The sequence below is a fragment of the Apodemus sylvaticus genome, chromosome 4 (genome assembly GCF_947179515.1).
Source record: "Apodemus sylvaticus chromosome 4, mApoSyl1.1, whole genome shotgun sequence".
NCBI classification, from domain to species: Eukaryota; Metazoa; Chordata; class Mammalia; order Rodentia; family Muridae; genus Apodemus; species Apodemus sylvaticus.
In genome coordinates, this window is record NC_067475.1 from 149,949,022 (window position 1) to 149,974,451 (window position 25,430).

The following is a 25,430-nucleotide window of genomic DNA, read 5'->3' on the forward strand; positions in this document are numbered from 1 at the left end:
GAAGGGGATTACAAGTCCCATTTAGCAGGGGTTATAAAAGGAGGGCAGTCTGAAGCCCACAGTTGTCAACAACAAATGCAAATGTGCCTGCTTAGTGTCTGAGCCCTGCCCTCGTGAGCACTTGGGGAAAACTTAGCGACAGGCTTGTGCAGAATGCAGCCCCACAGTGTGACTGTAAAAGAAGCATCGGTTCTTCGGACTTCAGGGGACAGGCCACCCAAAGGAACATGGTAGCAACTTTGTACGCAGGTGTAAGCAAGCAAAGCTTGCTCTGGAAATCTCTATCCTGATCTGACGAGAGCAGCCGTGTACAAGGCCAGGCACGATGTATTAAGTATTTCATCTTTGCCAAGATTACAACAGAGGAAAATTCCAATTTAAAAATGCTTTCACCATAAAAGTATATACCAAAGCATTTTCTTTTTATGCATGTTTATGTGTCTGAATGTAGGTTTACATGTGTGGTGGTGAACATGTTGTGCACATGCTTGTGGGAGGGGGCACGTGACTGGTATCAAGAGTCTCCCTTCAGGCTGGTGAGATGGCTCTCGGTTACGAGCACTGACTACTCTTCTGAAGGCCCTGAGTTCAAATCCCAGCAACCACGTGGTGGCTCACACTCATCCATAATGAGATCTGACGCCCTCTTCTGGTGTGTCTGAAGACAGCTACAGTGTAATTACATATAATAATAAATAAATCTTTGGGCAGGAGTGGGGGGAGCTGGAGCAAGTGGGGCCAGAGTGAGCAGAGATCCTGAGTTCAATTCCCAGAAACCACATGATGACTCACAACCATCTGTATAGCTTCAGTGTACTCATTTACATTAAATAGATAGATAGATAGATAGATAGATAGATAGATAGATAGATAGATAGATAGATAGATAGATAAAGCTTTAAAAAAATAGTCTTCCTTCATTGCTCTCCATTTTAATCACAGAATCCGGATCTCTCAGGTGAAGCCAACATTGGCCAGCAGGACTAACTAGTTTGGCTAGCATCATGATCAGGGGATTCCTCTGTTTTCCCTGGAATTACAGGTAGGCAGTCACCCGGCAGGTAGCAAGTGACTTATCCACAGAGCCACCTCTCCAGACCTCGGTTTAAAAATATTAGGAACCAAAATGTCCAGTGTGTGACTCTCCTCACATCATCCTCTACCCCCCACATACACTCTAAAACACAAAGGCAAACTGTGAGAGTCTGCGACAGTAACACGCAATGGGATAGCGCTGACATGTGGATTACACACTACAGTTGCATTTCGCCACGTGCTGGAGAGAGATGCCAGCGCCTTTGATAGCCGCAGTGAGAATGGCGTCCTATATACCGTCCCGATCTGCTCCTAAATGTTTGTGCATTGTAGCCTTCACCTAAGGTCATTTTTTAAAATAGTAATATCCCTAGTGATTTCTGGTATTCTTGGTCTGCTTTTGTATCATAAACACAAATTCTGACATTTGTCAGGAATTTATAAAATAATTTTAATCGATATGTGTTATATGGAAAACTTGAAATCAAATAAAAAGCAAAAGAAATTTTATGCCAGTTTTCATGTGAAATGTTTTTCTTATTTCTCTATAATTTCAAAAATATAAAACAAAACATACACACATACACACACACACACACACACACAAACTTCCCCAGCACACAGTTACTTGCACTAAAGGACAAGTCACAGTGGCTGGCTGTGCAGTCTTGTTTGGAGCGGATGTCTTTAGATCTATGAAGATGCACTTTCTTGTAGTGGTGCTATATAGACAAATGGATGACTTCTCAGTTATTTATGATGACAGTTATTTGTGATGATCCTATAAGAATTCCTATACTATATCAATGTTTAGTAAGCTCTTTTATAGTGGGACTGCTATTAGGTTCTTTTCTGATAGTCAAAACTGCAATGAGAATTCTGCCAGTCTCCCATATGTTACCAGTTAATTGCTTTTAGATATGAGTTTCTACTACTCATACCACATTCCAAGAGGTTGTAAAACCATCAACCAAATGTCATTAAAAGGCATTAACAATTTATTATAAGTGCTAGGGGAGAAGATAAAATATTGACTGGGTGTATCTATATAAAACTTCACCAAAAACTTAGTTATGGTTTTTTAACTTTCAGTGAACCTGTGGAGCTGTGACGGATGATAAATGTTTTGCCAGATAATTACTCCTAATGGATATGCATGTAAACATTCTGTCGTAAGCTTCTTATCCCATTTGTGACTTGAATTTTATGTGTGAACTTGTGATGAATTTTTACCATGTGATCATGTCTTCTGAAAGATGTGTAAGTGCTGAGGACAAAGAAAAGAGTCAAAAGTGAGTTGAGGATAATTTTTATAGAAAGAACACTGCTTAGGCAAAGAGGAGGAGAAGAAAAACACAAAACTTGTAGGTAGTTTTTTCCTTTATTCCTTTTCTCCCCTTTTTCTTAGCGCTTTCATAGGGTGCTTTTTTCAACTTAGTGATAAACACTACAATTACTTTTCAAAGTGTCTCTGTAGTGGCTATTCCCGGTTGTCAACTTGACTATATTTGGAATAAACTACAATCCAGAATCAGAAGGCTCACCTGTGATCCTAATCTGGAGGATGGGAGATACAATTTTCTGACCTGGATCTTGGCTTGGAGATCTTGAGGCATAGTGGCTATGAATCCCAGAAGATTAAGACGGGAAGATCTCAGAGTTCAAGGTCATCTGGGACAAAGTAAGTCCCAGATCCAGGCATGGGGGCACACAGCTTTAGTCTGAGCCACACCTTCTTTCGGAGACCTACATAAGGACATTGGAAGAAAGAAGATTCACTCTCTCTTCTTCACCTACTTGCCTTGTGGGACTGAGCTACTGCTAGATCCTTGGACTTCCATCCACAGCTGCTGCTGACCATTGTTGGGAGCTGGACTACAGACTGTAAGTCATCGACAAATTCCCTTACTATATAGAGACTACCATAAGTTCTGTGACTCTAGAGAGCCTGACTAACACATCTCCCTTTCTCCCTGAGACTTCTACTAGCAGGGTGAAAGAGCCATGCAGTTTCTGAGGAGAACAAAGCTTTTATTACATAATGCCCCAAGTTTAGGCTACAGGTGTCAATTGCCTAAGCCAATTGACTTTTTATCCTCAGAAAGAGCAAGAAAGGTTTTAGGACTTTTTAGAAGTCCTAAACTACATTTTCGGTATAGTTAGAGAGCTAGAAAGTCCAGAGACCCTCAGTCTTTAATATCACACCACAGTACTCCTCTGTGTCACATCTCAACCTGGTCCAGGCCGGGAGGCTACAGGCAGCTTTTGTAGGGAGGAAATTATCTCAGAAACAGTATTACTTTTAATTTGAATACCCCACTTCCATTATTGGATATATACTCAATTTCTAGCCTTCTCCCTATCTATCTTCTGCTTTATTGGGTTATCTTTCACCTTTTGCCCCTGTAGACAACATGAAAGCAGCTAGAATCCCATAGGAACACACCCAAGTGTCCGGTAAGCTTCACTTTCCCCTCATCCTATTTTTCCCATCTCTTGACTCTGCCTTCTTTCAAACATCAGCCATCTATGTGGCTGGTTTGTGTGTTGGAAGTGAAACACAGGATGTACTCTAGGGAAGAGCCAGAACATTTAGTCTACTTCCAAATTCTTTGAAGTCCAGAAGACAGAAACCACTCAGGAACTATACATGTAAGGCCTTCATGCAGTTGTGAACCCAACACAGTGGCCTGGAGGGTTCCTGGACTGTGTGTATGCTGACCCCCTCCCCTTCTCCCTGCAGGCTCGAACACACACTAGACAGAGCCTGAACTCTCTCAATTACACAGGACACTGCGGCATTAGAAGGCCTCATTAAGTCTTCATTCCCGAGTCTATCAAGCTGGTGGAATCTTATTTAGAAACCAAAATTTCTAATTTCTGAAGTGAGTCTGGGGCAATGCCATCCCCCAAAGCCTGGATAAGCACATCAACGTATATTTGGTTTTGATCGATGACAACAGAAAGGATTATGACATTTTCCAACCTTTAGCCACCAGATCAAACAGAGGCAGGTTTCAGGGGTCAGGGCAAGGCAATTCCTACGCTGACGACGACGTGCAACTGAGCTGTGCTTAATACACAACGGGCGCAGGGCTCTCTGCATCACTGCCCTCACTTCAGACTATCGGCAAAGTGGGTTCCACGGTCTCCTGAACTAATTCTGATCCACCGGCTACATGCTCCAGGGTGCTCACTACATCTTCAGTTTGAAAAATTGCTAGTGACACATAATTCAGAAAAGCATTGTAGTGACAATTCAGACTAAATGTAAAATACTCCCACCCCACCCGCCCACTCCCCACTCCCCCATCCTCCACCCCCGCGGCCCGTGTGTTTGACCCCTTGGTTCCTGCCGGGTGGTGAGTTGTGAAACCTTTAAGTCTGGGAGATGGAGCCTCACTGGACAAAGCAGGTCACTGGCTGCAGGCCTGCCTCACTCCCTGCTTGCTCTGCTTCCGGAGACAAGGAGTCCCCAGCTGCAGGCTCAGGGCCACGTCTTCCCCTCCAAAACAAACGGTGCCTTTTACCACAGCAAGCTTTCGGCAGGAATTTTGTCACAGAGATGAGAAAAGTAATTAATGCAAGATGTGTGTGTGTGTGTGTGTGTGTATGTGTGTGTGTAATATTTATAATTAATATAACAGAGGCATCATCCTTATATTTTTTTTTTAGAGCGGAAAGATAAAATTAAGACCAGCCTGAAAACAAGAACGTCAGGAAGGACTTGAATGATGGTCTCCAGATGTGAACTTGCACATCTAAGTGTCGTCCACGGTCCTCCAGGCACATAGATGCAAGAGCTTACAGAGACATGCTATCCAGGGAGGCTCACCCATGCTTCCGGGTACAGATTTATCACAGAGGCATGCTGGGATTGATTGTCGGCCATGTGACTAGCTGTAGCCCTCCGTGCTTCACAGAGGCCTGGCTGATACTACGTGCCTCAGAACTCCAACATTCTAATCATAGGGTCATTCTTGCCATCCTGGTCAATCTGTCCTGAGACATCTTATTAGCATAAATTATCAATGATATCACTCGGGAAATTCTAAGAATTTAGAGAAGTTGGGACCAGTGCCAAATTCCTTTATCAGTCACTAAAACCTCAGTGTGATCTTCAGGGCCGGGGAAGGAAGACTCTAAAATTATTTTTACTTCTGTGTCAGCATAACCAATGAATACACCTAGTTCCAGTCATTCTGTATAATAGCATCCCATAATAGCTATTATTATCTCTGTGGCCAGCTGTGGCTGGAAACAGTGGTCCAGGGGTACAGTTGTGCCGAGAGCTCATTTTCCTTATAGATCCCAGGATTCCTTTCTATGAAAGTCCCAGCAGGACTTTCTGCGGTGATGAGGAAGATCTATGTGCACTGTCCAACCTTTCTACTCAGTGATGAGAACGTGTATAGAACTAAACTGGAGTTTAATGTTTTAAATATATTAAACTTAAATTTTTGTGACAGGAAGCCCATTCTGTCCACTGATGTGTTTTATGCCTGGGTGTTTCATGCCCTTAAAACACTTCTGATTAAGAACAACCTGGTGCATTTCTTGTCAAATGATTGTGCAAGGCCTTAGAAAGTATTGTCATTAATAAAGCTGGAACTGAGCTTGTACCAGAAAGGGCTGGAGACAGCTTTCCCTCAAAGGTTCTGCTCCCTCCCAGCAAGACAGCAGATGCTGGAGCATCAGGAGACACAAGCTGGACCTGATGTCTATATCCTTGGTGACAGTGAGTGACACGGTCCTATGAAGAGTCTAGAAGCCTGTGAGGCCTCAGGCCGTAGCTCATGAAAGATTAAGTCACCCCATGGTTTTACCATCTGGCCTTGGCCCCGGGGAGCTGCATTCCTCCTTTAAATCAGTGCACAGGTAAGCAGGGCCTCCAGGACACCTGCACCCACCTCCCAGCTTCGCTTACATCTCTCCATCTCCTCTTCCCAACATTCCTCCATCCACTTTCACACTGCCGCTTTCCTAAGTCCCTGTTCTCTCCTCTTGTGGGCCTCATTCCTAGTTTCATGACTTACACTCATGTGAAACAGTCTGAAGCTGAGACCCACATGTGTGAGGGACCCTGTGACATTTGTCTTCTAAACCACTGTGGTCTCACGTCTCATGAGACTCTCGAGTTCTATTTGACTGCAAAGTCTTAAATTGAATTGTAAGCACCATTTAAATTTAAGTTTGTGTTTAAATGATCACATGTGGTGAGTGGCTTCTTATTGGACAAACAGCCCTTGAATATGAAATAAAAAAAAAATTCTTGGGGAAACTAAAGGATATACAAAGGATTCTCCAATAGTTGCTTGGAGAGCACCATTGGGTAGATTGTAATTACAGCTGGGATGTGAATGCCCATTGGCTCCAGATGGTTAGAAGAATCATATCAGATGTTTACCCCAGCTTCCAGAATAGGTCAGAACATTCTGGGGACAGGAGGAATTTGAGGCATGTATCAAAAGCGGTAACCTTTCTCAGCACTCTGGAGTACCTTGGGGCACTTCATTTATTCCTGACCCCCTCTGTCTCATCAGCACAGGTCCTTGAATATATGGAGACTTAGCTTCAACAAATATATGTTCATCATACAAAATAGGCTTTAGGGCCAGAGACAAGGTGAAACTAACAGGAAGTATTAGATCCAGTTTGTATCAGTTAATTTTCTTATTACTGGGATAAAATACCGGACAGAACAGTTTAAGGAGGACAGGGATTACTCTACTGACACTCTGAGAGGATATTCTATCATGACAGAGAAGGTGTGGAGGCTGGAGCAGTGCTAGCAAGGTATCAGGAACCTGGGACAGCTGGTCACTGAATCCTGGTGAGGGGGCAGGGTATCTAAATGCTGCTGCTCTACTTTTACAGGCTATGAGACTCCACCCCAGGGAATGGGGAAAGAAAGGAGCTCCACATATTCAGGCTTGATCGTCCATCTTAGTGAAATCCATCTGGAAACGTCTTCACAGAAATGCCCAAAGGCTTCCTAGGAGATTCTAAAATCAGCCCTTTGGCAACCGAGATTAACACAGACAGAAAGAAAACCAGGAGCTGCAAGGCCAGTCTTGCTTCTGGTTTAATCTCTTGTACTAAGGAGAATCAAGGAAGTTGTGACTTGAGTCCATCATTAAAACAGAAAAATACAAATAAAACAAGATAACAACACTGCACGTGTGAATGCTGGCGACACTGGTGAGCCCTGAAGAAGGGACCTCAGGCAGAGTGGACACTGAGGACACAGAAACAGGCCGTGACTCCCACGGTAACACTAGCATTAACTCTCCTCCAGATCGAGTTAATCTCAGGCCAAAACAAAGCAGCAAATAATTAATCTTGGGTAAGCCTAGTGTTCTTGGTGTGTGTGTGTGTGTTTGTGTGTATAATAGCTCTACATGTATATGTATAAGACAGCCAGACACTGACATCAGCTGCCATGATCTATCTTGCTCTAAATCTTCTGAAGACAGGACAGTCGCACAGGCTGACTGGTTGGTGAACCCCTGAATTCTTCTGTCTTCATCTGCCAGCACTAGGGTTATACATGTTTTTATGTGGGTGCTTGAGCCAACTCCTGGGCTAAACACCCTCTTTAGTTAAGAGAACAAAGATGTTAGCAGTTTTCTGCAGTACACAGCCATCCATCCCTTCCTCCTCCCCACAACTATTATAGGCATAATACACTACACATCCCGTAAAGAGGGCTGCACTTTATTTGAAATGAGATGAACTGGGTTTGTTCCAGGTACCAGGCTCTGCTGTGTACTTGTTCTGCACAACTTGGCCCTGGAAACATAGCTCAGGGGACATAGGAATGAAGAAATGGCAGACGTGGATAGAAAAAGCTGTGTGTGGGCACCGATAATACAATCAAAACACACAGAAAGTTCATAAATAAATATGTATGGCGCTGGCTGCTCCGGGGGAGGCCTCTGAGAGGCTGTGCCCTCAGGTTGCACACATCGCCGCGGAGTAGCAAGCTGTGCTCCATAGTTCCTGCACGCACGGGTTTTAACTAAAGGCCAGTGGTTCCTCACTAGTTCTGGCAACCGGGGAAGGCTTTGTTGTCCCTGTGAGCCTGGGGCAGGCTTTGCCACTGCATAGGTCTGAGACACTGTGGCCCTTGGCACAGACTCCATATTAACAACATACCATCAGCCAGGACTTCATCTTCTCCACACAAGGCTTGGTAGATCTCCCAGACAGAATAGTTTTCCCTTTGGTTTCCTGTAACCAAAGCTGTGGTTTTAAAAAACACTGCCTAAAAAGCTTGAGTGACCTGTGCTGTCCTGTCTCCCCCAGCGCGTGGTCGGTAGAGCACAAGGCCTTATCCTACTAAATGCCAGTCTGGACCACACAAAACCACCACCCCTTATGGCAACAACGGAAGCAAGACCCTAATCTTGGGGGTTTGCCTTCATGTATCAACCCTATTTCTGAAAAATAAACTCCCGCTCCCAGCTCTCGGCTCTGTAGTAAGATTCCCATTATTGCCCACACTCGGACAAGACTCAGAAACTCGCTTCTGCTCATTTGTCCTGTTACTGTTTTTGTTGCTACTTGGCAACAAGAAGTTCGAACACGTGATCTTAAAATTGTGAATGAAAACTGGCATTTCGTGAAAATAAAAATCACAAGTTAGTGACTAATTTCAAAAGTGCGTGGACGACCTGGTATTATATTTATTAAGCCGATCGTAAGCTCATCGGAAGCTGTGTTTTTTCTTGATAACTGCTCCAGCTTCAAAGCTGTTCGTTATAAATCTCACTTCATCACGGAGATCTCCGAGGAAATGTGTGAAATCTAACATACTGTGCTTTCTTCTGAATATTTCTTGGCACAATTTGTGTGCTAGAAATGTGCAGTGAGGTGTCCAACAGGGGGTCCCAGGGCTCTAGGTCGTCCTTAGACCCGCTGGGAGCACATGCCCCTGCCACCATGCTCGCACACGCCCCTGCCGCCATGCTCGCACACGCCCCTGCCGCCATGCTCGCACACAGCGGCTATAGTGCGCGAAAACACGGCATCTCCCAAAGTGCTGAGCCACGCTTCCGTCTTGGTCTCCCTCCAGCTCGCCTTTGCTGCCCTGACTGTGTATTTATATCTTCACACAAACACACATTTACAAAGGTTCCGAGTGAATCCTCGCGGGGTGGCCTGCAGGCCTGCGGTGCTCGCCAGGCCTCCTGCCCGGAGCCCGCAGCGCAGTGCCAGGTCCTAGCGACGCCCCGCCGCGTTCCTGTCCCTTCTGCTCCTTTCCTCGCCCGCCCGCTCCCTGCCTACTGATAACAGCACTGCAGGGTTGTGCGGTTGTGCTCCCGGATCCCTGATAACAGCACTGCGGGGTTGTGCGGTTGTGTCCGGGATCCCTGATAACAGCGCTGCGGGGTTGTGCGGTTGTGTTCCGAGATCCCTGCTAAGGAGTCCAGACTCTGTCTTAATTGGGAGGAAGAGCCATTCGGCCACCCCGCTTTACAAAGGGCGAAGTGGAAATACCGGGGCCGAGCACCGAGTCCGCGTCCTGCAGAGGCCTCGGCGTTCACCGCCCACAGCACGGGGTCCGCGACCCAGGCCCCGATTCCACCGAGGACCCCGCGCTCCCGGCAGCCGCGCGCTTCTCCCCACTGTCACCGCAGTTACAGGGGATACGGTCGCTCCTCACAGCACTGTGGTGCACACCAGTGACCCTCCTGGGAAAGACACACACACACACACACACACACATACACAGGCCCACAGACACAGACACACAGAGATACACAGACACACACAGATGCACACATACACAGACACGCATACACACATACAGACACACACAGAGACATAGACATACACACATAGAGATACACATATACACACAAACACACACATAGACACACACAGACACACACACCACACACACAGACACACACACCACACACAGACACACAGACACATACACACACGCAGACACAGACATCCACACAGTGATACACATACACACACATAGAGATGCACACATACACAGACACACACACAAGGACACATACACACAGACACACATACACACACAGACACACAAAGACACACACAGAGATACACAGTCATACACACAGAGACAGACACAGACACACAGACACAGACACACACAGACACACACAAAGACATACAGATATACACACACAGAGACACATATAGACACACATAGAGATGCACACATACACAGATAGACACAGACACACACAGAGACACACAGACAGACACACACAGACATACATACACACACACAGACCCCCACACAGACACATACACAGAGACACACAGAACACAGACACACACAGATACACATATGCACACAGACACACACATAGAGACATACACACACACACATACAGAGACACACATAGACACACACACACAGTGACACAGTGACACGCACATACACACGCACATACATAGACACACACACAAAGACACACATTCACAGACACACACACAGACACACACATACACACAGAGAGAGAGACACACACACAGACACATACACACATACATACAAAGACACATACACAGAGAGACACACACGCACGCACACACGCACGTACACACACCGCACTTGGGTGGCACAGGCAGCTCAATCCCAGCTACCGAAGCCTTGTCTCAAGACTAAAATAAGACAAATACATACTTTCTGCAGGGTGATAAATGTAAATGACTTAAGGATTCCAGGAAAAGCTTTATTGAAAACAACAAACTGGGATTAGAGTGGGGCGACAGAGAGTGGAGGCCGCGAGAAGTTGCGCAGGCTGTGCGCACTGCAAACAACAGCACACAGTTGCCCAGGGCTCAGAAATGCACAGAGAATTATGACTTATTACGATCCTAAAAAGACTAATGGTTCTGCCCTGGACTGAAGATGTGTGTGCGCGCGTGTGTGTGCGTGTTTGTGCGTGTGTGCGCGTGTGTGTACGTGTGTGCGTGTGTACGTGTGTGTGCATGTGTGCTTTTAGCAAGGGGAGCCGGCATCGGGCTTTCTTTCTTTGCTTGGCTTTGCTTCGTTCGTCTTAGTTTTCGGGTTCCCTCCGCGCCGGCCCCTTGTCCACGCCACGCCCCACGACTTCTTCCACCAGCGCCGTGGACACCGAGGCCTCGGCCGGGCGCAGCCACACAGCCCGGACCCCGGGGTTACCGCTGGGTCCACTTCCGGGTTGTACTCCGTGTTTTCCTACACGGCGGTTACACGAAGGCTTGGGAGTTGCGGACACCACGCAAAACACAGAGTTGAAATTCGCCTCGCTGGGCTTTGCCTGCTGTCTTTACGCTCCAGTTGAGGTGGACAACAAAATTAGAGGGGAAACCACAGATGAAGAAAAGTGGAGGATGCGGGCATCGATCCCGCTACCTCTCGCATGCTAAGCGAGCGCTCTACCATTTGAGCTAATCCCCCTTCGGCGGCAGTTGCTCCTTATGTGCTCCCCTAGAGGAGCGCAGGAGCACTGCTAGGCCTAGAAAGCTGTTCCGAACAGGCCTCATAGAGGAGGAGATCAAAACGCCAAAATGTAAGCTCTTTCCTTCGAGCCGGAATCGAACCAGCGACCTAAGGATGCCCGCGGACAAGCGCCTACAGTCCTCCGCTCTACCAGCTGAGCTATCGAAGGGAGCGGGAAGGAATCTGGCCGACGGCCTTCATAACGCCACGTCACTCCTCCGCGCGGCGATCGTTCTCCACCGATCCGGCCCGCCGGGAAAGGGTCGCCCGCTGCGGGGACCTCGGGTTCGCCGAGCCGCTTACGAAGGGACCGAGCGGGTGCTGGTGCAGCCGCACTCTGGGAAGGGTTTGAGCGCGCTCGCACTAGATGGGGGTCGCAAAAGTGTGACCAATACAGGTCCGAGTCTAGAACGGCCAAGATCCTCAGCGAGCACGATGGCTGAGACAGGGGGACTGGAAAAGGCCGTTGAGTTATACCGAGCCCGGAGAAAACATTACTGTCTCCTTCGAGCCGGAGTCGAACCAGCGACCTAAGGATATCTCCTGACCAGGAAGTCAACTACAGTCCTCCGCTCTACCAGCTGAGCTATCGAAGGGACACACACACGGTTCCTCCCCCTTGATACTGAACACTGCGGACTGGAGGTCAGCAGACAGACGGAAATGCGCGTGCGCACTCCTCAGGCCTCCAGACTCAGGGTGGCGGGTCGTTCTACGCATGCGCACGGCCACCGTTCGGTCTCCCGCAAACCTGAGCGGCCCAGAAAGGACCCTAGCACATTGTCCCCGGGAGGCGTTGGCTCCGGTCCTCCTCCGTCCCCCGGCCTGCCTGTGGTACCTTTGCCTTTCTCACTGTGTATCGCACGACTGTAGAGACCTAACTCATGCTGTCATCCTGAAAGCCCCTAGAGTGAGTGCCATCAGTGGGCCAGTGGCGCAATGGATAACGCGTCTGACTACGGATCAGAAGATTGTAGGTTCGACTCCTGCCTGGCTCGAGATTTTGGCACTCACTGTGCTGGGCCGCTCAGCACTAATTATAGCCTGAACTTTGCCCACCCAGTCCTTGCTCTTGGCCCCTGTGGTTAAAGTTACTGTTGTGAAGCCGCTGGAGAGTCCCAGGCAAGGAGCACAGGGCAACTTTAGCATCGAGATACTAAAATTGTCCATTTTTGACACGGTTCAGATTTTCACAAAAAATATTTTACCTAAGTGGGCCATTTCTTGGCAAATCATGACAGTAAAATGTCTCCATTTTCTGATACTGTGCCCACGCAGTTGTTAGAGAGGTTTTTGTTTTGTTTTGTTTTGTTTTAAATCCACCCATCAACTTGGGTGTTTTCACCTACGGAGTCAGGTGTTGGAGCAAAATGAGCTCTGTGGACGTTACCATGCCGACGAGATAGCAGCGCTCTAAAGTCTGGTGTAAGATTTAAGGGCAAGCACAGACTTACTTGAAAATAATGGGACTTTTTCTTTTTTGTTTCCTCCTAAAATGTTTGCCAGTTTTTACATATAAGGGGCTGGTATCTTTAAAAATTGTTTCGTGTTTCTTAGACTTAAAAAAAAATACCTTTAGGAAGTTGAGGTGGGGGGGTAGCGCTTTCCTCCACTTAAGTTCGTAGACAAACTGAAGGATGGGAAACAAGGTGATTGTCTTCAGATTATCTTCAGGTCATTGTCACATCTTTGCCCTAGGTCGGATAGGAACCATCACCCTTAAGCAACGGGAACAGGAAGCATCGGGGACCAGGGGAGGGGGTGGTTTTGCTTTTATTTTTGTCTCTTAATGACAAAAGTTCATGTGAGCTACAGACACAGTCATAGCTCTGGGAAATCACTGCCTTCGGTGCCTTTTCCTCTAGGGCCATAGGGCTCCCCTAAACATAAACCCCTGGGCTCTGTGGGTACCTCGGACCATCACTGAGGGACCCGTTTCTCTTTCTCAGCCTCATTGCAAAATTCTCCCTTTTTCTGGCCTTTTTTTTTTTCATAATATGCAAGAGCACATGTGTGGTTGTGCATGTATGTGTGCGTGAAGAGACTTTCCCTCTTTCCCTCATACCTCTTTGAAACATATATTTATATATTTTATATATACTCATATTTATATATAACAAGAAGGGGGGAGTGGGAAGAGGGGCAGGAGGAAGAGAAAGACAAAGAACGCTTGCTACATCCAAAGCTGTAGGAGGTACAATCGGCACCAGAGACTTTATATAATACTTGGGAGTTCAAAAGCAAATGAGACTGTAGAGACATTCAGACTGAGGAGAGGGAAGCGGAGCCTACATCCTGCACCTCACACCGACATTTGCCTGGGAGAGCCTAGGGGATGGAGATAGGGCTGGGGGTGGGCAGAGCAGAGCCTAATAGAGGTGGGAAGAAAAGAGCCCCAACCTGACTCCACTCTCACAGTGGGGCATTGTCGGAGCTCTTGATCAGATACAGCGCGTGTTCTTCAGCCCTGCGCCATAACTGAGAAAGCCCACTTGACTCTTAAGTGGGGGTGGGGGTGGGGGTTTTCTGAGAAATAACACCTTAAAAAAAAAAGAAAGTCCAAGATTGACAAATTAAGCAAGTGGCCCAAGAGAATTGAAAATAACATGAGGACCAGAACAACAGCGTGTTTCAAAATGCTAATGGTTCTCCTCTAGGAATCCAAGAAGCCGTTGCAACAGTGAACACAGAGAGCAAAAGCATCAGAGAGCAGCTGAGTTCCTAAAACCTAAAACCATGTCTGCTCAGGCGGAAAAATTATATCTCAGTCATAGATGACGACCAAATGTGAAGATGTAAACAAGAGAGCAAATATCTCACAGGGCACCAGACATCGGAAAGCAAAATCATTATAAAAGTGAGAACGTGGAGAGGAGATCCAGAGAGCACAACTGCCGGATACACGTTCTAGAGAGAGAAAGCAGAGACAACCGGGGAGCGAAGGGGCATCCATGAGGACTGGATAGAAGCAGCCAAGGCCTGCTCACGATCTGGTGAAACACAAAGCCCTTGGAGGCTTTCACTGGGGGGCGCCCAACAAAAGGCAGCAGCAGCCTTGGAAAAGAGTAAGAATTCCTCTGTGGCCAGACTTAGCAGCAGCACATCATCTAGAAGACAGCAGGGCAGGGCCTTTCTGTGAGAAAACAGCTTTGAGCCAGAATCGCCTACCCATTCAAAATAGCAGTGCACGTGAAAGCGGAAAGGTCACACTTGTCAGAGCCTCTGCACTTGTTTGAATGAGAATGACCCCCATAAGCTCGTATATTTGAACGTTTGGTCCATCCACAGTTGGTGGAACTATTTGGGAAGGATTAGGAGGTGTGTCCCTGGGCGTCAACTTTGAGGGGTTTCAGCCCTTACCATTCCAGGTGGATCTCTCATCACTCCTCCCTCCCTCCCTTCTTCCCTGCCCCCCTTCCTATCCCCATGACCCACCTGGTGGCTGTGTCACCTTCTTTCTACCATGATGGCCATGAACTAACCCTCTGAAACAGTACATGAGGCCCAAGTTAAATGCTTTCCTTTACAACTTACACTGTTCTTTGTGTCTTACTACAGCAATAGAAAGTTAACCTGGTCTCTTTCTGAGAGAAAATAAATATTATCTGAAGATGACCTACTGGTAAATTCTCCAGGGCGATGAATCTGAGAAAGAATTAGAGTATACATTTTTAATGTATACGTTTTTAATGGGGGAAATGGAGAGGGGGGCCTGGTAGGAAAAACATCATGTAGTGATGCTGAGTGGACAGCCTCTGGCAGCACCCTTGGTCGTGCCAAAGCAAGGGCTGCCCTTCAGAAGAGACCCAAGTAGAGCAGAAATGGCTGGGCCCTCTACCACTTCCTGGTTCAGTCACTGGTCATGGACTGGTAACATCTGGAGGATCCAGAACATTCTGTTAACTATTGTTCTCACAGATGGGCAGTGACTCCTTTTCTAGCAACACAATTCTTCATCTGTCACAAAACAGAATATCCAAGAAACAAGAGTACATAGTATTTAAGAAAAAATAAATGAAAGAAAAAAGAACCAACGCAGCCACTGGATGGTAATATGTCTCAGGCTGACAGCTGCTATTATTGGGTATTATTTTCTCCACTTAAGAGTTCAGATGTCTTGGACCCCAGGGTAATATTGGCAGATAGTAGTGGGTCTTTAACAGGGTCGTACCTAGTAGGAAGTGACTGGGATCTTGAAACATGTCCTCAGAAGAATCGTAGGGCCTTGTCTCTGCTTGACTTCCTGTTTTATACAGATGTTCATTAGTTTTAACTGTCTGCTTGACATAACCTAGAATCACCTGGAAAGAGCACTTCGGTTGAGGACTTGTCTAGATCAGGCTAGATCAGGCTGGCCATATGTGTAGAGGCTCATTGTGGATGGCGTCATTCCCTAGGCAGGCTGTCCTGAACAGAATAAAAGTGGAAAATGTAATTGAGCTGAGCACAAGCGAGATAGCGCGTTAACAGACTCGTTTCTCTCTGCTCTTGGCTGTAGGGGTGATATGACCAGGTGCTTCAGATTCCTGCCGTGGTGATGGACTGTACCCGGGAATTCTTAAGTCAAATAAATTCTTTCTTCCCAAAGTTGCCCTTTGTCTATGTATTTTACTACAACAAGAGAAATAAAACTAAGCCTTTCAAAAATACAAAATTTCTCTGTCATTTACTATAGTCGCTACGGCCAGAGCCCGTATGTTGTACAGGACTATCTTTCAAGCCAAACTGATACCATCTTCAGAAGTCCAGCTGAGGTTTGCTCACTAAGGTTCTCAGAAGGATGAGTAGGTGAGAAAAGTCACAGTGTAAGGGTCTGAAAATCGGTGACAGAAGACCCCAGACTCAGTATGCAAAGACGAAGAGCATTTAATCTGCAGAAACAACCAATGTGTGGAAGTCAACCATTTTCCAAAATGGCAAACCCAGACAAAGGCACTCGGGCTTTCTTATAGGGAATTGGAGGAACTCTCTAGAAGGAATAAGTAATCTAGCGTTACATTGGTGGGTACTAGGGGGTCACAGGTTCAAGGCTCAAAGTCTGCAGAACTGGTTCTCTTGATCTGCAGGAGTTTCAGAACTCTACTAGCCACTGCTTCCCACCTGGGGTGCAGGGCTCAGACCAAGGTGAAATCGATTGTTCTCCAAGGACCTGCTGCTTCCTGAGAGACTCTAGCTGACACCTGACGCCAGCCTCCTGTGGAGCAAGTGAACCAGTTCTGCAAACCTGTTTCCAGCCTTTGGGGGGAGGTCTTCCCCCGCCTATACATATTTGGAGACACACCCCCCCCAATAAACTTTGAGCCTTGAACAGGAAATTCGTTTGCTCTCCATGTTTCTCTCACCACTCTGTTCCTATCCCCAGCTTTCCTTCCAGGGAACCCGGAAACCCGTTTGAATGTAGCTGTGGGCGGCTACACTATACCATGGTATTTGGGTTTTCTTTTTTTTCTTTTTTTTTTTAAATCTATGGAGATCAATCATTTTATTACATTCTGATTATAAATTAATAATCACCCATAAATACAGAACATACTCAGTTAAGATATGATAGATAACATTGTTAAATCCAGTCATGATTGCTATGTAAATTTGCTATGTCTCTTTGAGATGTTTCTCTTACATGTGCCCTTAATCATAAGCATCATACGTGAAACATTCTTTTTTTATTATTTTCTATATTCTTTGTTCACATTTCAAATGACTTCCCCTTTCCAGGTTCTGCCCTCCCCATAAGTCCCATAGGCCCTCTTCCCTCGGCCCATTCCCCAATTAACCCCACCTCCCATTACTCTAAGTGAGGTAACCCAGACTCAAAAGGTGAATCATGGTATGCACTCACTAATAAGTGAATATTAACCTAGAAAACTGGAATACCCAAAACATAATCCACACATCAAATGAGGTACAAGAAGAAAGGAGGAGTGGCCCCTGGTTCTGGAAAGACTCAGTGAAGCAGTATTCGGCAAAACCAGAACGGAGAAGTGGGAAGGGGTGGGTAGGAGGACAGGTGGAGAGAAGGGGGCTTATGGGACTTTCGGGGAGTGGGGGGCTAGAAAAGGGGAAATCATTTGAAATGTAAATAAAAAATATACCGAATTAACCCCCCCCCCAAAAAAAAGAATACACATGGAATGCAGTCACTGATAAGTGGATATTAGCCCAGAAGCTCTGAATACCCAAGGCAAAATTCACATATCAAATGATTTCCAAGAAGGAAGGAGAGGACCCTGGTCCTGGTATTTGGGTTTTCAACCACTGAAGCTGTGAACCGAATCAAGCTCTTTATAAAGTTATCTTATCTCAGGAATTTCATTACAGTGGCAAATTCTAGCTAATATATATGTTACAGCAGGACAAAGTATAATCAGGATGAACATCAGGAGCATTGACAGAGGGTTCTAGACAGATGATCTTCCAAGAAGAAAGTTTAAAATAAACTGAAATGAGACACAGTTTTGACAAATCCATGACATGTGTTATGAGCTAAATTCTATCACCTTCCCATAAGTTCATCTATTGAAGACTTGACTTCCATTGCCTCATAATGTGACATTTGGAGACAGGCCTTTAAAGAGGTACTTAAATTAAAATATAAGCATTAGGGTGGGTCTTATTCTGTCTGGGTGGTATCCTTATAGGACACTAGAAGACACACACACACAGAGGGAGGGAGGGAGAGAGAAGGAGGAACAGAGGGGAGAGGGAGAGACAGACAGACAGACAGACAGAGACACAACACAGTTACCCATAAGACAAAGCAAAAGGACACAAGCTTACTACGCTTTATTCTATGACAGCCTTGGAAATTACCACAGAGGTAGAAAGGAGAAATTGGAGAAATTTGCTTTTCATTCCTTGATATTGTTACATCTTTGCTTTGATACCTGCAGATTACTCCATGACATATGCAGAGTAGAAATGTCCGTGATTATCACACCATAGAGAACGGAGCACAGTGTGCAAAGATGTGAACCGCGGTGAACTCTCTTCACCTAAGAGAAGAGAGTTGAGAGACTGCATACAGGACCTCGGGTCTCACAGTCACAGCTGGAAGTCCTTCTTTAGTAGTTCTGTTCAGTAGTTCCCTGTGCACACCTGGGTTAGGGAAACTATGGAGTGTCACCCCAGAAAACAGGACATTGGCAGGCAGATTCTGCTGCTACCTCAGAAAATGACCAAAGCACTCTTGGAGTAACAAAATTCCATTTGTTTATAGAATATCATTATCATCTTGAAAAACCAAGTGGCAAATGCCCTAAGTTTGTTAACAATGGTCCTCTAAGGAGATATGTCAAGACTTCATAAATACCCCCGCAAAGTAAACCTTACATGTGTGTGCACATCTAGGGCCTCTTGTATGGAAGCCTCTTGTACTTAGGGCATTGGACGTACCTCCAGCAGAACATTTAAATGGCAAAGGAACAAGCAGTACAAAACGGAAAAGTCCACAGCACTCACCAGAGTGCAAAGGACGGCTGTTTACAGTTAGAGCACTACAGGGAGATGACAGTGTTGCCTTGCTCAGTGTCAGTGGGAACATGTGCACTGCGTGCCATATTGCTTACTGCTCTGAGAACCTGGTGAGGATAGTGCTGTCCTGAGCCCAGGCTTACAAATAGTGGTGAACAAGAAGATGAAGGAACTCAGAAGATGCTAACCCCGACTCTGCTGCTTGCCTTGAACGTGAAGTACCTGAGGAAGCAGGGACAGGACAGAAGCTCTCCCTAAAACCAAGCATCTTTCCTAAGATGCTTGACTAAGAGAGTGAAAGGCACGCTCACTGTACCAGGGAAAGAACATTTTTAATACCTGAGACTTGGAGTTGGCATCAGAATAAACCTACGAAAATAACTTTTCCTTTTCATTAGTTTTCCACCCCCGGATATTTTCCAGTCACTGTCACACAATTCACTGGCCCTAGGACAAGCCTCTTCAATATGTCACACATCCACCATTTTCCAGTTTCCCTTAAAGAGGCTCATATGATTTTGGACCTAATGGCTTTTTCAGGTCTTTATTTTTCTTATGAAGACACACATGCTGCATAATGTACTGCATAAAACTTCATTTCTCTTACTACTGCTTTGGACTAACTCCAAGGCCTAGTCATAGAACCTAAGCAGATAGATTTTCCTCTGATACTAGTCAACCTAGAAGGAAGTTTGTTGTCTCCACAAATGTGAAATCTGTGAATAATGAGGATTAGCTGTATTATTATGACAAGCTAAACTCTGAATTGTATGCAAAATCGTAGCATCCAAAGACCCCAGTGACAACCCCCAGCTTGCCCACCCCTCAAGAAGATTAACAGGAGTCTTACAGGCAGACTGCTAGACTGACCAACCTTGTCCAATCCCCAGGGCACCACAGAGCCCCAGCGAGGTCTTTGTTCCCTCTGCATCTTCCTCAGTCTGTCTGGGGGTGGGAAGAGGGCTACTGTAGGATTTTTTTCTTCAGGGACACCTTGATCACATACTCACAGACAGCTGCTGGGCTCTTCCAGAATGATGAAAAGGAAGACACAAATCCCTAACCTGACAGAGCACTCAGTTCTGGAGAGGCAGATAAACAACAACATGTACAGGAACTCAACAGAGCCGCGTGCCCGAGAGAGACATGGAGCACAGAGACCTGGAGTGTGGAGAGGAATGTGCTTATCATGTTGGTGTGTAAACACGCATGAGCAGAGGCAGAAACAGTTGCTGTGAGACGCACGTACACTAATGTACACAGAGGCTCACACGCATTCCTTCTTTAAAGTGCGGTGAGCATAATGTTAAGTAGAAGCAAAACTTTGCCGAGTTCTAGTCTCTTTGTATTATGAAAATCTAATAGAGGATTACTAATTTGGAAGTTTGACAGGAGGATGATATATTTTTACTAATGGAAATTTCACAATTTGTACCTTATTTTGTACAATGGGGAAATTGGGTATAATTTCAGTTTTATTATGAATAGGTAGCATTTAAAGTCATGAAAAGATTTTTGCATCTCATTTTATAAGTGGTATTGAAATGTCTTACTTTCTGATGTCATAGCAATAATGTTCTTATCTCAATTTTATGGACTCAGGATAATAAAACACAATATGTGAGGTTAGATTTATACACCTAATGCAATCCCTTCAAGTCGGGGAGGGATAAATCGGGATGTATTGAATGTAAGTACCACTCTCACTTTAAGAAGTCGTGTCTGACTTTATAGAATTCACTGTCAGAGAATATTGTCATTTAGCAGATAAACCTCAAAGCCCATTTACTTAGTCCAAATCATGTCTTTCCTGTTTTTAGGACTCATGGTTCTCTGATCCCCGACGTTCTCATCTGTGAGACGGTAAATGATTACAGTACTGAACTCCAAACAGTTACCATAAGCATTGCATAAGTCAATGTACAAACGTCCTGAGTAATGACTAACTGGCAAGTGTGTGTGCTTGAGGCTTGAAAATGTTCACGGGTTTTCTTAGCACCCTCTAAATTTTCTTGGAAATAATGGAAGGAACTAATGTATTAGAATTTTTAAGATAGTCTATTTTTTGGTGCTGGAAATGGGACAACCAGAATATTGTATATAATAGGCATGCACTCAACTATACAGCCAACACCACATTTCTTTATAACCAACCACTCCAAAATCTATTTTGAGACAGGGTCTCACTATGTAGTCTTAGTTGACCTTGAGCCATGTAGACTAGGTTGCCATCAATCTCATAGATATCTAGCTTACCTCTACCTCATGGGAGCTGGGACTAAAAGCACCACCGTGGCAGGCCCCCAAATTGCTTTTGAAAAAAAAAGTCATTCATAGATTGTTACAGCTATTAGTTGATCAGAAAATGTGAAACAGACCTAGCTATGAGGAGTCACAAAAACTTCCCCAAAATAAGGTACTCCAAGGAGTGGGAGAATGGCGGTGGGGGACCCTCACACTGCCTCCTGAGGAAGACACAGAAAAATAAATAAGGGGATCCCAAACAGTTGTCTCCCTGAGCTGCAGGGATGACCCGTCCAGCAGGTCCAGTTATTCCAGGGTCCTGAAGAGGCACTACCTGAGGGTCAAAAAAGGGGGGAAGAGAAGGAAGGAAGCCAAGCACCCTAAGAAAGACAAGTCAGTCTGGGTTGTGTCAAGGTTTCCATTTAATGTCGGGGAGGTAAGTGGGTTTTAAGGCTTACAGAGAAGGAATTGACCTTCACACAAGAGCAAAGGAGGAAAGGGCAGAGACGCCCCTAGCGATGGAAGCAGGAAGCGAGGAGGTCATCCAGGTGGGGACACCCGGAGTTAACACCGGCAGGAACATTCCATGGTTAGGGCAGGAACATCTTGTGGTATTCTCTGGAATCTTCTCGTACTGATAGCTCAAGGGGAAGGCTCTAGTTAATTGTTCTTCCTTCTCGCAGCCGCCACCTTAGGGCTGTGAGTAAGCATTAAATCTGAATAGCTCAGGACGGCTTCCCACACAGGGAGCAGTTGGAGAGAATGGTAAATGCTAGAGACTGTGAAAGGAAAATATGGAACCCTGACGAGGAGTGACCATGAGTGTGGGGTTAGTTTTCAAGGAGGGCTAATATAGCTGCAGATAAAGGCACGCTGGAGAAAGGATTTAGCACGGCGGGTAATGTCATGGCCAGGTCAGCTAGTCTGGTCCAACCCATACTAGCTTGAAGGAGCAAAGTTTCCTGCTCTTCCTGTGCTTTGTGTGAAGGAAAGAGCATGATACCTTGATAGTGCCTTGTCTTGGGAGTGTTCCGTTAAGTCTGTTCACAATGTCAATGTCAGATAGCAAGCACTATATCTATTAGCTATTGCGCTGAAGAGGTATTTTGATATATGAATTACATTGTAATGGCTATCCTTGTCAATTTGACTGCATCTGGAATTAACAGAAAACTCGAGGAGCTGAGCACATCTGTCTTGGATTTGTCTTGATTGGATCATCTGGGGTGGGAGGATCCACCTTCATGAGGGGCTAACCTCTCGGCAGCCTAGATAAAGAACTTGGAAGAAAGCAGCCTTTGTTGTCTGCCTGCGTGACCTCATCCCAGTGGCCAGCTCGTACTTCGGCTGCTGAGGCACTGCCGTGGCATTACAGCCCATTTTCTCAGGGCCTGACACAGACTGAAGACCAGCGGAGACATCCAGCCTCATGGACTGAATCAATATTTGATTCTTGGACTTTTTCTCAGAAGACAGCTATTGGTCGAATAACCAAACCATACATTCATTCCATTTGATCTTTTCCTTTAGAGAGCCCAGATACATAGTCATTTTTTAAACACAAAGTAAATGCCAACATTTTCAAATTATACTTAAATATTTTATTATATTTGTTTATTGTATGGAAGAGGAGAGAAAGGGAGAGGGGGAGGGGAAGCAGGGAGGAGGGAGACAGAGAAGGCAGGAAGAAGCATGTGCTCATGTGTAAGGGTCAAAGGACACGCAGGAGTTGGCTCCTACAGACACATAGGTTCAGGGCATCAAACTCAGGTTGTGAAACCTGCATCTTTCCCCAGGGAATCATCTTGTTATCCTCTCAAATCCTCAGGTTTTAAATGTGAAGTTATGCCAATAAATTATTATATAGACAATGTGTTCCTTATTGTCTGGAATCTTTTATGTACTGCTTATAAACTTAGGCTATTGTCAAGGGCTTGCTTCTAAAATAATATTCCTCATTAGTGAATGCATACCCAAGCAAATCACTTTTTAATTTAAGAAACTGTTAAAATTCCATCCCCAGAGTGAAAATGTTCATCAAGAAAAACCAATAATTACTCTTCACCAAGCCCCAAATCTGCTGATTAAATAAACAATGAGAAAATGAAACTCAGCATCCAGACAATAGGCGTGAGGATGCTGCATCCAAGCAGACGTCGCAGCATCCAGACAATAGGCATGAGGATGCTGCATCCAAGCAGACGTCGCAGCATCCAGACAATAGGCGTGAGGATGCTGCATCCAAGCAGACAATACAACAGAGAGGATGAACCTGGGCCTGATGTGTTTTCAGCCCTGGGGCAGCTCATGGCCAGACTTTTGGCTATGCTACTAGGAAGCTGTGCTGCTGGCAGGCAGTGGTGAGCAGGAAGTGTGTCAGCTGCAGTATAACTGCTGGTTTCATTCTCAGAGCGTAATTTAGCTTCTTGAGTGCAGCCCTGGACCAGCAGGGCAATTCTAGAAACTCACATCATGCTTCCCCTTTCACTGGACACCATCCTAGCTAGTTTCCTTTTAGAGAAAGGCTTTTCTCACCAATGGCATATGCTGAAAGAAATGACCAACAGGCTGGTGTGTTGGTTTCCCACTTAGTTGTTAGCCCTGTGGAAAGTGCAGATATAAACTATGACCTAAGATACAGGACTAGAAGTCGCAGGTATTTTGAGCCAAGCATAGCTTGACAATAAGCAGGCTTAGCAGGGTTAGCAGAGCCTGGTTATTCTGGACTGGGTCTGATTTCTTGCAACTATAGTTGAAAACCTCCTGGGAAGGGAAAGATGAATTTTGTTTTTGCTTTTGTTTTTTGTTTTGTTTTGGTGCTCATATTTTGGTACAGCCTGACAAAAGGGATATGGGATGGGAGGATTTGGTTTTCTCAATGGTTTTTCTCCGCTTAGAGAAAATGATGTTCTTGAAACGGGCATAACTCTTAGTAAAGAGAAGTGGGTAGTAAGGGAAGACATGATGCTCAAGTGTTTGAAAAGGCTCTATAAACCAGGAGACCAGAAGTCAAGGGACAGTTGGCATTTTGATTCTGTTTCAGTTCAGAAATCAGTCACAACACATTAATATTGCCCCCAGTTACATCGAACGGGTTACCTGGAAGGGAAGCTGGGGATGTATGGGAAGGCGGCAAAAGAGAAGAAGACCAAGACAACATTGCTGTTCAAGGTCTCAAAGTTTAATGAAGAACTTCCAATATACAGGCAGGGAGGAAAGACTGGAAGCTTCTCAGCAGAACTGGTGCAGTTGCTCTGCAGGTGGCTAGTGTTTCTCAGGAAACTGCAGGTCCTCGAAGAACAACGGGCTTCACCTTGGTCTGAGCACTCCACCCTAGGTGGAGGGGATTATGGCTGACACAGGAGTTCCCTCTCAAAGGCTGGGAGAGGAACTTCACATTGGTAGATGTCAAGTTCCTGCCAGGGTAGCATGGCACCTCAACAAGACTCTCTACACAATGACAGCATGTAAAGCTTCCTGAAGAACAAATGATGCAGCAATCACTTTATTTCTAATAGAGAGATAATTTCTATTCTTCAATGCAGGTTCAATGCTCATTTCACAAACATTCCCTGAATAGCTCCGATGTGTCCGGCAAAAAAACAGACACAATTCCTTATCTTCAAAGCATAGAGGAAGTGGAAGCACAGTGGAAGATACTAAGGAGAAAGAGGGGGAAGCTCCCAGAATGATCTCTGAAGATGGCTCACAGAAAAGACATTTGAGAAAAGGTAAAAAGAACAGTGGTTCTCAACCTGTGGGTCAAGACCTTGACCCTTTCACAGGGGTTCTCCTAAGACTATCAGAAAACAGAGACATTTGCATTATAATTCATAACAGTAGTAAATTCACAGGTATGAAGTAGCAGCAAAAATAATTTTATGGTTGGGGGTTACCGCAACATGAGGATGTATTAAATAGTCACAGTGTCAGGAAGATTGAGAACTACTGGTCTAGAAGGCTCATCTTCATCTTCTAAATCCAGTAGTGAAATGTTCTGAATCTAATTCCAGCTTACAGTTCTTAGAGAAGCACTGCCCTTCACTAATTGAAGCTACAAGTTCTTCAAACTAGGGGGTATGTTCAATCTATACTTGCTAGGGTGTATGGTCAATTGTTTCTTTGTCCTTTGGTGGCTTTCCAGTGCTTTTCTTACTTTAACCTGGTTATTGCTGAGGACCCAGTGTCTTAACCTGTATGATTCTGA

At 45.5% G+C, this 25,430-nt stretch overlaps 4 non-coding genes across 4 annotated transcripts; 1 reads left to right on the top strand and 3 right to left on the bottom strand.

Annotated features, from left to right (window-relative positions):
- Positions 1–11,394: 11,394 nt before the first annotated feature.
- Trnaa-agc (transfer RNA alanine (anticodon AGC)) lies at positions 11,395–11,467 on the bottom strand. The gene has a single exon. It is a non-coding gene; the product is annotated as a tRNA-Ala (tRNA).
- A 122-nt stretch (positions 11,468–11,589) lies between these two features.
- Trnay-gua (transfer RNA tyrosine (anticodon GUA)) lies at positions 11,590–11,678 on the bottom strand. The gene is given in 2 exon segments: positions 11,590–11,625; positions 11,642–11,678. It is a non-coding gene; the product is annotated as a tRNA-Tyr (tRNA).
- A 333-nt stretch (positions 11,679–12,011) lies between these two features.
- Trnay-gua (transfer RNA tyrosine (anticodon GUA)) lies at positions 12,012–12,105 on the bottom strand. Its single transcript has 2 exons — positions 12,069–12,105; positions 12,012–12,047 (listed from the first exon to the last, which is right to left on the bottom strand). It is a non-coding gene; the product is annotated as a tRNA-Tyr (tRNA).
- Positions 12,106–12,434: 329 nt separating this feature from the next.
- On the top strand, positions 12,435–12,507 carry Trnar-acg (transfer RNA arginine (anticodon ACG)). The gene has a single exon. It is a non-coding gene; the product is annotated as a tRNA-Arg (tRNA).
- Positions 12,508–25,430: the final 12,923 nt, after the last annotated feature.